The sequence below is a fragment of the Pleurodeles waltl genome, chromosome 10 (genome assembly GCF_031143425.1).
Source record: "Pleurodeles waltl isolate 20211129_DDA chromosome 10, aPleWal1.hap1.20221129, whole genome shotgun sequence".
NCBI classification, from domain to species: domain Eukaryota; kingdom Metazoa; phylum Chordata; class Amphibia; order Caudata; family Salamandridae; genus Pleurodeles; species Pleurodeles waltl.
The window spans coordinates 329,241,211-329,257,503 of record NC_090449.1 but is presented as its reverse complement, the minus strand read 5'-3'; the positions used below and the strand labels follow the sequence as shown (position 1 = coordinate 329,257,503).

The 16,293-nt window shown below is 48.0% G+C and overlaps 3 non-coding genes across 3 annotated transcripts; all 3 read right to left on the bottom strand.

Moving 5' to 3' along the window:
• Positions 1 to 5,129: 5,129 nt before the first annotated feature.
• TRNAV-UAC (transfer RNA valine (anticodon UAC)) lies at positions 5,130 to 5,202 on the bottom strand. The gene has a single exon. It is a non-coding gene; the product is annotated as a tRNA-Val (tRNA).
• Positions 5,203 to 8,636: 3,434 nt separating this feature from the next.
• On the bottom strand, positions 8,637 to 8,709 carry TRNAV-UAC (transfer RNA valine (anticodon UAC)). Its single transcript has one exon. It is a non-coding gene; the product is annotated as a tRNA-Val (tRNA).
• A 444-nt stretch (positions 8,710 to 9,153) lies between these two features.
• TRNAP-UGG (transfer RNA proline (anticodon UGG)) lies at positions 9,154 to 9,225 on the bottom strand. The gene has a single exon. It is a non-coding gene; the product is annotated as a tRNA-Pro (tRNA).
• Between the last annotated feature and the right edge of the window lie 7,068 nt (positions 9,226 to 16,293).

Genomic DNA, 16,293 nt, shown 5'->3' with positions numbered 1-16,293 from the left:
AAAGCAGACACTGCCCATTGTTTCTGCCCGGTCTCAAACCAAGGACCTTTCACTTGTTAGGCGAACATGATAACCACTACACTACAGAAACAAGCATGAGGGCTTGACTGAAGGAGCAAAATTCCCCTCATATGTTTGCCCGATTGCCTCTATACTTGATCAGCAGTTGCTCGCAAAGCGAGGAGTAAGTGTGAAAATTGCAGCGTTGTCCGCCAGCAAGCGTACACTCAGATGTACTGAAAAGTCACAGCTGCGGGTAGAGACAAATATCTGATGCCTAAATGCCTGAAACCAGACCCTGTGAAAGCATCACGCAGAGCACACTGAACGCAAGCAGGAAGGAAGCCAAGGCATGGTGATCCTTTTTTTCTCCTGAGGCTAAAAATATTTTGCACAACAATGCTTTGAGTGGAATGAGGAATCTTCAAGCTTTGTGTATTTTGAGTAAAATTTGTGTGTTTTCTGCTAAAAAGGGTGTGTTGGGGATTTGGACCCGGACACCAACGAGCGAGGGCACAGAAGCACCACTGCTCAGACCCTGCTCCTAGGGTTGAGGGCAGAGAGTGGGCGAATACATCGCAAGGCTAGAAAATGCACATGGTTCTCTCTTCTGCAATATGACTAGAGTCATTTCCATGGTCGTCATCGAACATGACATAAAAAGCCTCTATCCTTTAGACCTTTTGGCCCATAATTACAAGAGGATGACTGAGTGAGACGCTCTGCCAAATTTGGCAGCCTCGCACTCAGTCATTTTCAAAATGCAGGGAGGCGCCGTATTTAGTAGAATACAGCGCACCCCTGTGCTTCCCTCTGCGCCAGCTCTAAATTAGCTGCCGAGCGCCAACGCAGCCATCCTTGCGCCATGGTACAAGGATGGCTGCGTTGAGGGGGAAATTGTTTTTGTTCAGGAAGGCACACCTTCCTGCACAACAGAAATCTTCAGTGGCGATATGTTCGTGCAGCACACATAGAAAGAGCAAAAATGAGGAGAAATGAAAACATTTCTGCTCGTTTCTCCACTATAACGACACCCATTGTATGGCGCTTGGATTTTGGCTCTGCCACAGATTTACAAAAACTCGTAAAACTGGAGCAGCATCAAAATGCTATGGTGTTGCAGTGGCCCACCCAGAGCAACACCCATTGCAGCCCCTTCCAGGGAAAGGGCTGCGTGTGAAGGGGCCGTATTTACAAGGTGGTGTTAAGCCACAAAACGTGGTTGCACGGCGTCTTGTAAATACGGCACAGTACATAGTGCCACCGGGGCGTCACTAAAGATGATGTGCCGGTGGCGATAGGGCCTTGTAAGTCTGGCCCTTTCTTTGCTCAAGGTGTATGTTCTTGGTGAAGGTAGGAAAGCCATTTTCGCTCTCATACCTTCCTTCCTTGGCTGGCTTGACCACAGTAGGCCCAGGCTTCAATGGAAAGGTCAAAAAGGGAGCAACTGACTGCCGTAAGGTGTATCGTCTTCTCTTGGTGAGTTGAGACCGATGCCCTTGGAGCGTAGTACCTCACGATGGTGAGGGATAGACACAGCCTCTTTAATTTCAATTTACCTGTCAGGTGAGGTGGTAAATACAAATAATTTGATAAAGCACAGCAACTTGCTGTTTCTGCCTGGCCTCGAACCAGGTACCTTTCGTGTGTAAGGCAAACTTGATAACCACTACACTACAGAAACAGACATGCTTGCTTACTTGCTTCATGTGGCTATGCATTGGACTGGAACCACTACACTGGAAACAGACACACCTGCTTTCTTTATGTGGCTATGCTTTGGACTGGAATGCAAGGACTAAGGGACAATATTCATGACGCTCAAAGCTGAGCCTTTCTGACAGGATCTCTTCCTTTGGAAGAAAGGAACTGGGATCACTTTCATTCCAAGAGGTGATTTCAAAACCAGCCCTGCAATTACTTTGGAGAAGCACTGTGCATTTCATGTTCCAACGAGAAGTGCTGCTCCAACACAAAAAAGCAGTTAGAAAGAAATCCCGCACTCCTTCATCATGCCGAACTGCCTCGACACCAGTAGAAAGCATGCAATGCATTCCACCATGGCATCTTACAAGAGTGGAAAGCAGAAATACTCCTGTTTAAAAACAGATCGAACCTATGAAGGCACAGGCTCGTACGGGATTTGAACCCGGGACCTCTCACACCCAAAGCAAGAATCATACCCCTAGACAAACGAGCCTGCTGCTGCAAAAGCCTTTCAAACATCTTCTGAAGTGTCTTTGAGAAAAAGCAGGGCCACTTGGAGACTCTCCTTCTAAGTGTGCCATAGCAATTGATGTTTTGTGCCAAGGGTTTTTTTTTTGCCTCTAGCAAGGCAAGAGGTAGTCAAGAAGCCCTCTGCTAGCAAGCTGAACTGTGGCGCTGATGAGAAAAGCAGACCCTTTCTGGTAGTTGTACGCCTCCGCAGGACCTGGGCCCTTGCACCGTAGACTTCCAGACCAGAAGCACTGAAGGGCCTGCCATCTCTTGCGCCTGAGCCAGAGGAGCATGCCTCTTGTATTCAAGCACACTTGCTCGCTCAGTGCTCGATCAGGCGAGATTTATATGAGTGCCTCACAGGCCTGAAACACTCACCTGGGAGACGCGGGTGGCTGAATTCCCAGAATGGCCTTCGATAGGAAAATCACCTCCTTTCCTCCCGACTCATTTCAGAATTGGGTGAAAATCGCAAGACAGTGTTCAGGGGTGCATGGGTACTGCCTACTCCCAGCTGCCTCTCTGTCTTCTTCATGTTAATTTCAAGTCACAAGGAGGGACCATTGCCATTCTGCTCCGCCCACCTAACCAGGAAACCCAGGTTGAGCTTGTCTGCCTGTTGTTGTTGCAGGGGCAGTGCCTTCTCTGCCCAAAAGTGGCAGGAGAGCCTCACTTCAAACGATGGAATCAACTGCTTAAGTAGAAACCAGCATGGTAGTTACAGTGATAAGGTGCAGCTTTAACAGAAGTCGTGACTGAGATGCCCCTTCCAGAAATACATGGAATGCTGATTGAGGGCCCAGCCGGAGGGTTGGTGGATTTCTTTTCATATGCTACAGCAGCTTGCAAAGATAGTGTTGTGGGGAGCTGGCTGTGCAAGCAGAGGAAGATTTAAGGGCAGAAAATAGACCTATCAGAAGTGGGATTTGAACCCACAACTACATGAGCAAACCAGGATGCTTAGCTTAACTGAAGATCAAGCTCTCTTGAGGCTGCCGCCTTAGAACACTCGGCCATCCTGACAGCTGAGTCTGTGTTTAGGTCTGACTCCTCAGTCTGCACTTGTCGATGCTGCCGCTTGCAATGTTCCTATCAAGGTGACAGGTTTAAAGGCCCCACAATATAACATGGCCAAGAAAAAAAAAAGTAAAAAACAGAATAAGAAACTAGGCACATGCACGAATACGCAAAGATGCAGATAACTTTTTACCGGCCTGCAATAGTTATACAAGTTTTATGCAGGTCACAAGTTTTTAAAGGCCATCCCTGAGAGAGACTAAGCTTTTAGGGAGCAAACACAAAAGCAGACACTGCCCATTGTTTCTGCCCGGTCTCAAACCAGGGATCTTTCACTTGTTAGGCGAACATGATAACCACTACACTACAGAAACAAGCATGAGGGCTTGACTGAAGGAGCAAAATTCCCCTCATATGTTTGCCCGATTGCCTCTATACTTGATCAGCAGTTGCTCGCAAAGCGAGGAGTAAGTGTGAAAATTGCAGCGTTGTCCGCCAGCAAGCGTACACTCAGATGTACTGAAAAGTCACAGCTGCGGGTAGAGACAAATATCTGATGCCTAAATGCCTGAAACCAGAGCCTGTGAAAGCATCACGCAGAGCACACTGAACGCAAGCAGGAAGGAAGCCAAGGCATGGTGATCCTTTTTTTCTCCTGAGGCTAAAAATATTTTGCACAACAATGCTTTGAGTGGAATGAGGAATCTTCAAGCTTTGTGTATTTTGAGTAAAATTTGTGTGTTTTCTGCTAAAAAGGGTGTGTTGGGGATTTGGACCCGGACACCAACGAGCGAGGGCACAGAAGCACCACTGCTCAGACCCTGCTCCTAGGGTTGAGGGCAGAGAGTGGGCGAATACATCGCAAGGCAAGAAAATGCACATGGTTCTCTCTTCTGCAATATGACTAGAGTCATTTCCATGGTCGTCATCGAACATGACATAAAAAGCCTCTATCCTTTAGACCTTTTGGCCCATAATTACAAGAGGATGACTGAGTGAGACGCTCTGCCAAATTTGGCAGACTCGCACTCAGTCATTTTCAAAATGCAGGGAGGCGCTGTATTTAGTAGAATACAGCGCACCCCTGTGCTACCCTCTGCGCCAGCTCTAAATTAGCTGCCGAGCGCCAACGCAGCCATCCTTGCGCCATGGTACAAGGATGGCTGCGTTGAGGGGGAAATTGTTTTTGTTCAGGAAGGCACACCTTCCTGCACAACAGAAATCTTCAGTGGCGATATGTTCGTGCAGCACACATTGAAAGAGCAAAAATGAGGAGAAATGAAAACATTTCTGCTCGTTTCTCCACTATAACGACACCCATTGTATGGCGCTTGGATTTTGGCTCTGCCACAGATTTACAAAAACTCGTAAAACTGGAGCAGCATCAAAATGCTATGGTGTTGCAGTGGCCCACCCAGAGCAACACCCATTGCACGCCCCTTCCAGGGAAAGGGCTGCGTGTGAAGGGGCCGTATTTACAAGGTGGTGTTAAGCCACAAAACGTGGTTGAACGGCGTCTTGTAAATACGGCACAGTACATAGTGCCACTGGGGCGTCACTAAAGATGATGTGCCGGTGGCGATAGGGCCTTGTAAGTCTGGCCCTTTCTTTGCTCAAGGTGTATGTTCTTGGTGAAGGTAGGAAAGCCATTTTCGCTCTCATACCTTCCTTCCTTGGCTGGCTTGACCACAGTAGGCCCAGGCTTCAATGGAAAGGTCAAAAAGGGAGCAACTGACTGCCGTAAAGTGTATCGTCTTCTCTTGGTGAGTTGAGACCGATGCCCTTGGAGCGTAGTACCTCACGATGGTGAGGGATAGACACAGCCTCTTTAATTTCAATTTACCTGTCAGGTGAGGTGGTAAATGCAAATAATGTGATAAAGCACAGCAACTTGCTGTTTCTGCCTGGCCTCGAACCAGGGACCTTTCGTGTGTAAGGCGAACGTGATAACCACTACACTACAGAAACAGACATGCATGCTTACTTGCTTCATGTGGCTATGCATTGGACTGGAACCACTACACTGGAAACAGACGCACCTGCTTTCATTATGTGGCTAAGCTTTGGACTGTAATGCAAGCACTAAGGGACAATATTCATGACGCTCAAAGCTGAGCCTTTCTGACAGGATCTCTTCCTTTGGAAGAAAGGAACTGGGATCACTTTCATTCCAAGAGGTGATTTCAAAACCAGCCCTGCAATTACTTTGGAGAAGCACTATGCCTTTCATGTTCCAACGAGAAGTGCTGCTCCAACACAAAAAAGCAGTTAGAAAGAAATCCCGCACTCCTTCATCATGCCGAACTGCCTCGACACCAGTAGAAAGCATGCAATGCATTCCACCATGGCATCTTACAAGAGTGGAAAGCAGAAATACTCCTGTTTAAAAACAGATCGAACCTATGAAGGGACGGGCTCGTCCGGGATTTGAACCCGGGACCGCTCCCACCCAAAGCGAGAATCATACCCCTAGACCAACGAGCCTTCTGCTGCAAAAGCCTTTCAAACATCTTCTGAAGTGTCTTTGAGAAAAAGCAGGGCCACTTGGAGACTCTCCTTCTCTGCGTGCCATAGCAATTGATGTTTTGTGCCAAGGGTTTTTTTTTTTGCCTCTAGCAAGGCAAGAGGTAGTCAAGAAGCCCTCTGCTAGCAAGCTGAACTGTGGCGCTGATGAGAAAAGCAGACCCTTTCTGGTAGTTGTACGCCTCCGCAGGACCTGGGCCCTTGCACCGTAGACTTCCAGACCAGAAGCACTGAAGGGCCTGCCATCTCTTGCGCCTGAGCCAGAGGAGCACGCCTCTTGTATTCAAGCACACTTGCTCGCTCAGTGCTCGATCAGGCGAGATTTATATGAGTGCCTCACAGGCCTGAAACACTCACCTGGGAGACGCGGGGTGGCTGAATTCCCAGAATGGCCTTCGATAGGAAAATCACCTCCTTTCCTCCCGACTCATTTCAGAATTGGGTGAAAATCGCAAGACAGTGTTCAGGGGTGCATGGGTACTGCCTACTCCCAGCTGCCTCTCTGTCTTCTTCATGTTAATTTCAAGTCACAAGGAGGGACCATTGCCATTCTGCTCCGCCCACCTAACCAGGAAACCCAGGTTGAGCTTGTCTGCCTGTTGTTGTTGCAGGGGCAGTGCCTTCTCTGCCCAAAAGTGGCAGGAGAGCCTCACTTCAAACGATGGAATCAACTGCTTAAGTAGAAACCAGCATGGTAGTTACAGTGATAAGGTGCAGCTCTAACAGAAGTCGTGACTGAGATGCCCCTTCCATAAATACATGGAATGCTGATTGAGGGCCCAGCCGGAGGGTTGGTGGATTTCTTTTCATATGCTACAGCAGCTTGCAAAGATAGTGTTGTGGGGAGCTGGCTGTGCAAGCAGAGGAAGATTTAAGGGCAGAAAATAGACCTATCAGAAGTGGGATTTGAACCCACAACTACATGAGCAAACCAGGATGCTTAGCTTAACTGAAGATCAAGCTCTCTTGAGGCTGCCGCCTTAGACCACTCGGCCATCCTGACAGCTGAGTCTGTGTTTAGGTCTGACTCCTCAGTCTGCACTTGTCGATGCTGCCGCTTGCAATGTTCCTATCAAGGTGACAGGTTTAAAGGCCCCACAATATAACATGGCCAAGAAAAAAAAAAGAAAAAAACAGAATAAGAAACTAGGCACATGCACGACTACGCAAAGATGCAGATAACTTTTTACCGGCCTGCAATAGTAATACAAGTTTTATGCAGGTCACAAGTTTTTAAAGGCCATCCCTGAGTGAGACTAAGCTTTTAGGGAGCAAACACAAAAGCAGACACTGCCCAGTCTCAAACCAGGGACCTTTCGCTTGTTAGGCGAACATGAAAACCACTAGACTACAGAAACAAGCATGAGGGCTTGACTGAAGGAGCAAAATTCCCCTCATATGTTTGCCCGATTGCCTCTATACTTGATCAGCAGTTGCTCGCAAAGCGAGGAGTAAGTGTGAAAATTGCAGCGTTGTCAGCCAGCAAGCGTACACTCAGATGTACTGAAAAGTCACAGCTGCGGGTAGAGACAAATATCTGATGCCTAAATGCCTGAAACCAGAGCCTGTGAAAGCATCACACAGAGCACACTGAAAGCAAGCAGGAAGGAAGCCATGGCATGGTGATCCTTTTTTTCTCCTGAGGCTAAAAATATTTTGCACAACAATGCTTTGAGTGGAATGAGGAATCTTCAAGCTTTGTGTATTTTGAGTAAAATGTGTGTGTTTTCTGCTAAAAAGGGTGTGTTGGGGATTTGGACCCGGACACCAACGAGCGAGGGCACAGAAGCACCACTGCTCAGACCCTGCTCCTAGGGTTGAGGGCAGAGAGTGGGCGAATACATCGCAAGGCAAGAAAATGCACATGGTTCACTCTTCTGATATATGACTAGAGTCATTTCCATGGTCGTCATCGAACATGACATAAAAAGCCTCTATCCTTTAGACCTTTTGGCCCATAATTACAAGAGGATGACTGAGTGAGACGCTCTGCCAAATTTGGCAGCCTCGCACTCAGTCATTTTCAAAATGCAGGGAAGCGCCGTATTTAGTAGAATACAGCGCACCCCTGTGCTTCCCTCTGCGCCAGCTCTAAATTAGCTGCCGAGCGCCAACGCAGCCATCCTTGCGCCATGGTACAAGGATGGCTGCGTTGAGGGGGAAATTGTTTTTGTTCAGGAAGGCACACCTTCCTGCACAACAGAAATCTTCAGTGGCGATATGTTCGTGCAGCACACATAGAAAGAGCAAAAATGAGGAGAAATGAAAACATTTCTGCTCGTTTCTCCACTATAACGACACCCATTGTATGGCGCTTGGATTTTGGCGCTGCCACAGATTTACAAAAACTCGTAAAACTGGAGCAGCATCAAAATGCTATGGTGTTGCAGTGGCCCACCCAGAGCAACACCCATTGCACGCCCCTTCCAGGGAAAGGGATGCGTGTGAAGGGTCCGTATTTACAAGGTGGTGTTAAGCCACAAAACGTGGTTGAACGGCGTCTTGTAAATACGGCACAGTACATAGTGCCACCGGGGCGTCACTAAAGATGATGTGCCGGTGGCGATAGGGCCTTGTAAGTCTGGCCCTTTCTGTGCTCAAGGTGTATGTTCTTGGTGAAGGTAGGAAAGCCATTTTCGCTCTCATACCTTCCTTCCTTGGCTGGCTTGACCACAGTAGGCCCAGGCTTCAATGGAAAGGTCAAAAAGGGAGCAACTGACTGCCGTAAGGTGTATCGTCTTCTCTTGGTGAGTTGAGACCGATGCCTTTGGAGCGCAGTTCCTCACGATGGTGAGGGATAGACACAGCCTCTTTAATTTCAATTTACCTGTCAGGTGAGGTGGTAAATGCAAATAATGTGATAAAGCACAGCAACTTGCTGTTTCTGCCTGGCCTCGAACCAGGGACCTTTCGTGTGTAAGGCGAACGTGATAACCACTACACTACAGAAACAGACATGCTTGCTTACTTGCTTCATGTGGCTATGCATTGGACTGGAACCACTACACTGGAAACAGACACACCTGCTTTCTTTATGTGGCTATGCTTTGGACTGGAATGCAAGGACTAAGGGACAATATTCATGACGCTCAAAGCTGAGCCTTTCTGACAGGATCTCTTCCTTTGGAAGAAAGGAACTGGGATCACTTTCATTCCAAGAGGTGATTTCAAAACCAGCCCTGCAATTACTTTGGAGAAGCACTGTGCATTTCATGTTCCAACGAGAAGTGCTGCTCCAACACAAAAAAGCAGTTAGAAAGAAATCCCGCACTCCTTCATCATGCCGAACTGCCTCGACACCAGTAGAAAGCATGCAATGCATTCCACCATGGCATCTTACAAGAGTGGAAAGCAGAAATACTCCTGTTTAAAAATAGATCGAACCTATGAAGGCACAGGCTCGTACGGGATTTGAACCCGGGCCCTCTCACACCCAAAGCGAGAATCATACCCCTAGACCAACGAGCCTGCTGCTGCGAAAGCCTTTCAAACATCTTCTGAAGTGTCTTTGAGAAAAAGCAGGGCCACTTGTAGACTCTCCTTCTAAGCGTGCAATAGCAATTGATGTTTTGTGCCAAGGGTTTTTTTTTTGCCTCTAGCAAGGCAAGAGGTAGTCAAGAAGCCCTCTGCTAGCAAGCTGAACTGTGGCGCTGATGAGAAAAGCAGACCCTTTCTGGTAGTTGTACGCCTCCGCAGGACCTGGGCCCTTGCACCGTAGACTTCCAGACCAGAAGCACTGAAGGGCCTGCCATCTCTTGCGCCTGAGCCAGAGGAGCACGCCTCTTGTATTCAAGCACACTTGCTCGTTCAGTGCTCGATCAGGCGAGATTTATATGAGTGCCTCACAGGCCTGAAACACTCACCTGGGAGACGCGGGGTGGCTGAATTCCCAGAATGGCCTTCGATAGGAAAATCACCTCCTTTCCTCCCGACTCATTTCAGAATTGGGTGAAAATCGCAAGACAGTGTTCAGGGGTGCATGGGTACTGCCTACTCCCAGCTGCCTCTCTGTCTTCTTCATGTTAATTTCAAGTCACAAGGAGGGACCATTGCCATTCTGCTCCGCCCACCTAACCAGGAAACCCAGGTTGAGCTTGTCTGCCTGTTGCTGTTGCAGGGGCAGTGCCTTCTCTGCCCAAAAGTGGCAGGAGAGCCTCACTTCAAACGATGGAATCAACTGCTTAAGTAGAAACCAGCATGGTAGTTACAGTGATAAGGTGCAGCTCTAACAGAAGTCGTGACTGAGATGCCCCTTCCAGAAATACATGGAGTGCTGATTGAGGGCCTAGCCGGAGGGTTGGTGGATTTCTTTTCATATGCTACAGCAGCTTGCAAAGATAGTGTTGTGGGGAGCTGGCTGTGCAAGCAGAGGAAGATTTAAGGGCAGAAAATAGACCTATCAAAAGTGGGATTTGAACCCACAACTACATGAGCAAACCAGGATGCTTAGCTTAACTGAAGATCAAGTTCTCTTGAGGCTGCCGCCTTAGACCACTCGGCCATCCTGACAGTTGAGTCAGTGTTTAGGTCTGACTCCTCAGTCTGCACTTGTCGATGCTGCCGCTTGCAATGTTCCTATCAAGGTGACAGGTTTAAAGGCCCCACAATATAACATGGCCAAGAAAAAAAAAGTAAAAAACAGAATAAGAAACTAGGCACATGCACGACTACGCAAAGATGCAGATAACTTTTGACCGGCCTGCAATAGTAATACAAGTTTTATGCAGGTCACAAGTTTTTAAAGGCCATCCCTGAGTGAGACTAAGCTTTTAGGGAGCAAACACAAAAGCAGACACTGCCCATTGTTTCTGCCCGGTCTCAAACCAGGGACCTTTCGCTTGTTAGGCGAACATGACCACCACTACACTACAGAAACAAGCATGAGGGCTTGACTGAAGGAGCAAAATTCCCCTCATATGTTTGCCCGATTGCCTCTATACTTGATCAGCAGTTGCTCGCAAAGCGAGGAGTAAGTGTGAAAATTGCAGCGTTTTCAGCCAGCAAGCGTACACTCAGATGTACTGAAAAGTCACAGCTGCGGGTAGAGACAAATATCTGATGCCTAAATGCCTGAAACCAGAGCCTGTGAAAGCATCACACAGAGCACACTGAAAGCAAGCAGGAAGGAAGCCAAGGCATGGTGATCCTTTTTTTCTCCTGAGGCTAAAAATATTTTGCACAACAATGCTTTGAGTGGAATGAGGAATCTTCAAGCTTTGTGTATTTTGACTAAAATTTGTGTGTTTTCTGCTAAAAAGGGTGTGTTGGGGATTTGGACCCGGACACCAACGAGCGAGGGCACAGAAGCACCACTGCTCAGACCCTGCTCCTAGGGTTGAGGGCAGAGAGTGGGCGAATACATCGCAAGGCAAGAAAATGCACATGGTTCTCTCTTCTGCAATATCACTAGAGTCATTTCCATGGTCGTCATCGAACATGACATAAAAAGCCTCTATCCTTTAGACCTTTTGGCCCATAATTACAAGAGGATGACTGAGTGAGACGCTCTGCCAAATTTGGCAGCCTCGCACTCAGTCATTTTCAAAATGCAGGGAAGCACCGTATTTAGTAGAATACAGCGCACCCCTGTGCTTCCCTCTGCGCCAGCTCTAAATTAGCTGCCGAGCGCCAACGCAGCCATCCTTGCGCCATGGTACAAGGATGGCTGCGTTGAGGGGGAAATTGTTTTTGTTCAGGAAGGCACACCTTCCTGCACAACAGAAATCTTCATTGGCGATATGTTCGTGCAGCACACATAGAAAGAGCAAAAATGAGGAGAAATGAAAACATTTCTGCTCGTTTCTCCACTATAACGACACCCATTGTATGACGCTTGGATTTTGGCGCTGCCACAGATTTACAAAAACTCGTAAAACTGGAGCAGCATCAAAATGCTATGGTGTTGCAGTGGCCCACCCAGAGCAACACCCATTGCACGCCCCTTCCAGGGAAAGGGCTGCGTGTGAAGGGGCCGTATTTACAAGGTGGTGTTAAGCCACAAAACGTGGTTGAACGGCGTCTTGTAAATACGGCACAGTACATAGTGCCACCGGGGAGTCACTAAAGATGATGTGCCGGTGGCGATAGGGCCTTGTAAGTCAGGCCCTTTCTTTGCTCAAGGTGTATGTTCTTGGTGAAGGTAGGAAAGCCATTTTCGCTCTCATACCTTCCTTCCTTGGCTGGCTTGACCACAGTAGGCCCAGGCTTCAATGGAAAGGTCAAAAAGGGAGCAACTGACTGCCGTAAGGTGTATCGTCTTCTCTTGGTGAGTTGAGACCGATACCCTTGGAGCGTAGTACCTCACGATGGTGAGGGATAGACACAGCCTCTTTAATTTCAATTTACCTGTCAGGTGAGGTGGTAAATGCAAATAATGTGATAAAGCACAGCAACTTGCTGTTTCTGCCTGGCCTCGAATCAGGGACCTTTCGCGTGTAAGGCGAACGTGATAACCACTACACTACCGAAACAGACATGCTTGCTTACTTGCTTCATGTGGCTATGCATTGGACTGGAACCACTACACTGGAAACAGACACACCTGCTTTCTCTATGTGGCTATGCTTTGGACTGGAATGCAAAGACTAAGGGACAATATTCATGACGCTCAAAGCTGAGCCTTCTGACAGGATCTCTTCCTTTGGAAGAAAGGAACTGGGATCACTTTCATTCCAAGAGGTGATTTCAAAACCAGCCCTGCAATTACTTTGGAGAAGCACTGTGCATTTCATGTTCCAACGAGAAGTGCTGCTCCAACACAAAAAAGCAGTTAGAAAGAAATCCCGCACTCCTTCATCATGCCGAACTGCCTCGACACCAGTAGAAAGCATGCAATGCATTCCACCATGGCATCTTACAAGAGTGGAAAGCAGAAATACTCCTGTTTAAAAACAGATCGAACCTATGAAGGCCCGGGCTCGTACGGGATTTGAACCCGGGACCTCTCACACCCAAAGCGAGAATCATACCCCTAGACCAATGAGCCTGCTGCTGCAAAAGCCTTTCAAACATCTTCTGAAGTGTCTTTGAGAAAAAGCAGGGCCACTTGGAGACTCTCCTTCTAAGCGTGCCATAGCAATTGATGTTTTGTGCCAAGGGTTTTTTTTTTGCCTCTAGCAAGGCAAGAGGTAGTCAAGAAGCCCTCTGCTAGCAAGCTGAACTGTGGCGCTGATGAGAAAAGCAGACCCTTTCTGGTAGTTGTACGCCTCCGCAGGACCTGGGCCCTTGCACCGTAGACTTCCAGACCAGAAGCACTGAAGGGCCTGCCATCTCTTGCGCCTGAGCCAGAGGAGCACGCCTCTTGTATTCAAGCACACTTGCTCGCTCAGTGCTCGATCAGGCGAGATCAGGCGAGATTTATATGAGTGCCTCACAGGCCTGAAACACTCACCTGGGAGACGCGGGGTGGCTGAATTCCCAGAATGGCCTTCGATAGGAAAATCACCTCCTTTCCTCCCGACTCATTTCAGAATTGGGTGAAAATCGCAAGACAGTGTTCAGGGGTGCATGGGTACTGCCTACTCCCAGCTGCCTCTCTGTCTTCTTCATGTTAATTTCAAGTCACAATGAGGGACCATTGCCATTCTGCTCCGCCCACCTAACAAGGAAACCCAGGTTGAGCTTGTCTGCCTGTTGTTGTTGCAGGGGCAGTGCCTTCTCTGCCCAAAAGTGGCAAGAGAGCCTCACTTCAAACGATGGAATCAACTGCTTAAGTAGAAACCAGCATGGTAGTTACAGTGATAAGGTGCAGCTTTAACAGAAGTGGTGACTGAGATGCCCCTTCCAGAAATACATGGAATGCTGATTGAGGGCCCAGCCGGAGGGTTGGTGGATTTCTTTTCATATGCTACAGCAGCTTGCAAAGATAGTGTTGTGGGGAGCTGGCTGTGCAAGCAGAGGAAGATTTAAGGGCAGAAAATAGACCTATCAGAAGCGGGATTTGAACCCACAACTACATGAGCAAACCAGGATGCTTAGCTTAACTTAAGATCAAGCTCTCTTGAGGCTGCCGCCTTAGACCACTCGGCCAGCCTGACAGCTGAGTCTGTGTTTAGGTCTGACTCCTCAGTCTGCACTTGTCGATGCTGCCGCTTGCAATGTTCCTATCAAGGTGACAGGTTTAAAGGCCCCACAATATAACATGGCCAAGAAAAAAAAAAGTAAAAAACAGAATAAGAAACTAGGCACATGCACGACTACGCAAAGATGCAGATAACTTTTTACCGGCCTGCAATAGTTATACAAGTTTTATGCAGGTCACAAGTTTTTAAAGGCCATCCCTGAGTGAGACTAAGCTTTTAGGGAGCAAACACAGCCCATTGTTTCTGCCCGGTCTCAAACCAGGGACCTTTCACTTGTTAGGCGAACATGATAACCACTACACTACAGAAACAAGCATGAGGGCTTGACTGAAGGAGCAAAATTCCCCTCATATGTTTGCCCGATTGCCTCTATACTTGATCAGCAGTTGCTCGCAAAGCGAGGAGTAAGTGTGAAAATTGCAGCATTGTCCGCCAGCAAGCGTACACTCAGATGTACTGAAAAGTCACAGCTGCGGGTAGAGACAAATATCTGATGCCTAAATGCCTGAAACCAGAGCCGGTGAAAGCATCACGCAGAGCACACTGAACGCAAGCAGGAAGGAAGCCAAGGCATGGTGATCCTTTTTTTCTCCTGAGGCTAAAAATATTTTGCACAACAATGCTTTGAGTGGAATGAGGAATCTTCAAGCTTTGTGTATTTTGAGTAAAATTTGTGTGTTTTCTGCTAAAAAGGGTGTGTTGGGGATTTGGACCCGGACACCAACGAGCGAGGGCACAGAAGCACCACTGCTCAGACCCTGCTCCTAGGGTTGAGGGCAGAGAGTGGGCGAATACATCGCAAGGCAAGAAAATGCACATGGTTCTCTCTTCTGCAATATGACTAGAGTCATCTCCATGGTCGTCATCGAACATGACATAAAAAGCCTCTATCCTTTAGACCTTTTGGCCCATAATTACAAGAGGATGACTGAGTGAGACGCTCTGCCAAATTTGGCAGCCTCGCACTCAGTCATTTTCAAAATGCAGGGAAGTGCCGTATTTAGTAGAATACAGCGCACCCCTGTGCTTCCCTCTGCGCCAGCTCTAAATTAGCTGCCGAGCGCCAACGCAGCCATCCTTGCGCCATGGTACAAGGATGGCTGCGTTGAGGGGGAAATTGTTTTTGTTCAGGAAGGCACACCTTCCTGCACAACAGAAATCTTCATTGGCGATATGTTCGTGCAGCACACATAGAAAGAGCAAAAATGAGGAGAAATGAAAACATTTCTGCTCGTTTCTCCACTATAACGACACCCATTGTATGACGCTTGGATTTTGGCGCTGCCACAGATTTACAAAAACTCGTAAAACTGGAGCAGCATCAAAATGCTATGGTGTTGCAGTGGCCCACCCAGAGCAACACCCATTGCACGCCCCTTCCAGGGAAAGGGCTGCGTGTGAAGGGGCCGTATTTACAAGGTGGTGTTAAGCCACAAAACGTGGTTGAACGGCGTCTTGTAAATACGGCACAGTACATAGTGCCACCGGGGCGTCACTAAAGATGATGTGCCGGTGGCGATAGGGCCTTGTAAGTCAGGCCCTTTCTTTGCTCAAGGTGTATGTTCTTGGTGAAGGTAGGAAAGCCATTTTCGCTCTCATACCTTCCTTCCTTGGCTGGCTTGACCACAGTAGGCCCAGGCTTCAATGGAAAGGTCAAAAAGGGAGCAACTGACTGCCGTAAGGTGTATCGTCTTCTCTTGGTGAGTTGAGACCGATACCCTTGGAGCGTAGTACCTCACGATGGTGAGGGATAGACACAGCCTCTTTAATTTCAATTTACCTGTCAGGTGAGGTGGTAAATGCAAATAATGTGATAAAGCACAGCAACTTGCTGTTTCTGCCTGGCCTCGAATCAGGGACCTTTCGCGTGTAAGGCGAACGTGATAACCACTACACTACCGAAACAGACATGCTTGCTTACTTGCTTCATGTGGCTATGCATTGGACTGGAACCACTACACTGGAAACAGACACACCTGCTTTCTCTATGTGGCTATGCTTTGGACTGGAATGCAAAGACTAAGGGACAATATTCATGACGCTCAAAGCTGAGCCTTCTGACAGGATCTCTTCCTTTGGAAGAAAGGAACTGGGATCACTTTCATTCCAAGAGGTGATTTCAAAACCAGCCCTGCAATTACTTTGGAGAAGCACTGTGCATTTCATGTTCCAACGAGAAGTGCTGCTCCAACACAAAAAAGCAGTTAGAAAGAAATCCCGCACTCCTTCATCATGCCGAACTGCCTCGACACCAGTAGAAAGCATGCAATGCATTCCACCATGGCATCTTACAAGAGTGGAAAGCAGAAATACTCCTGTTTAAAAACAGATCGAACCTATGAAGGCCCGGGCTCGTACGGGATTTGAACCCGGGACCTCTCACACCCAAAGCGAGAATCATACCCCTAGACCAATGAGCCTGCTGCTGCAAAAGCCTTTCAAACATCTTCTGAAG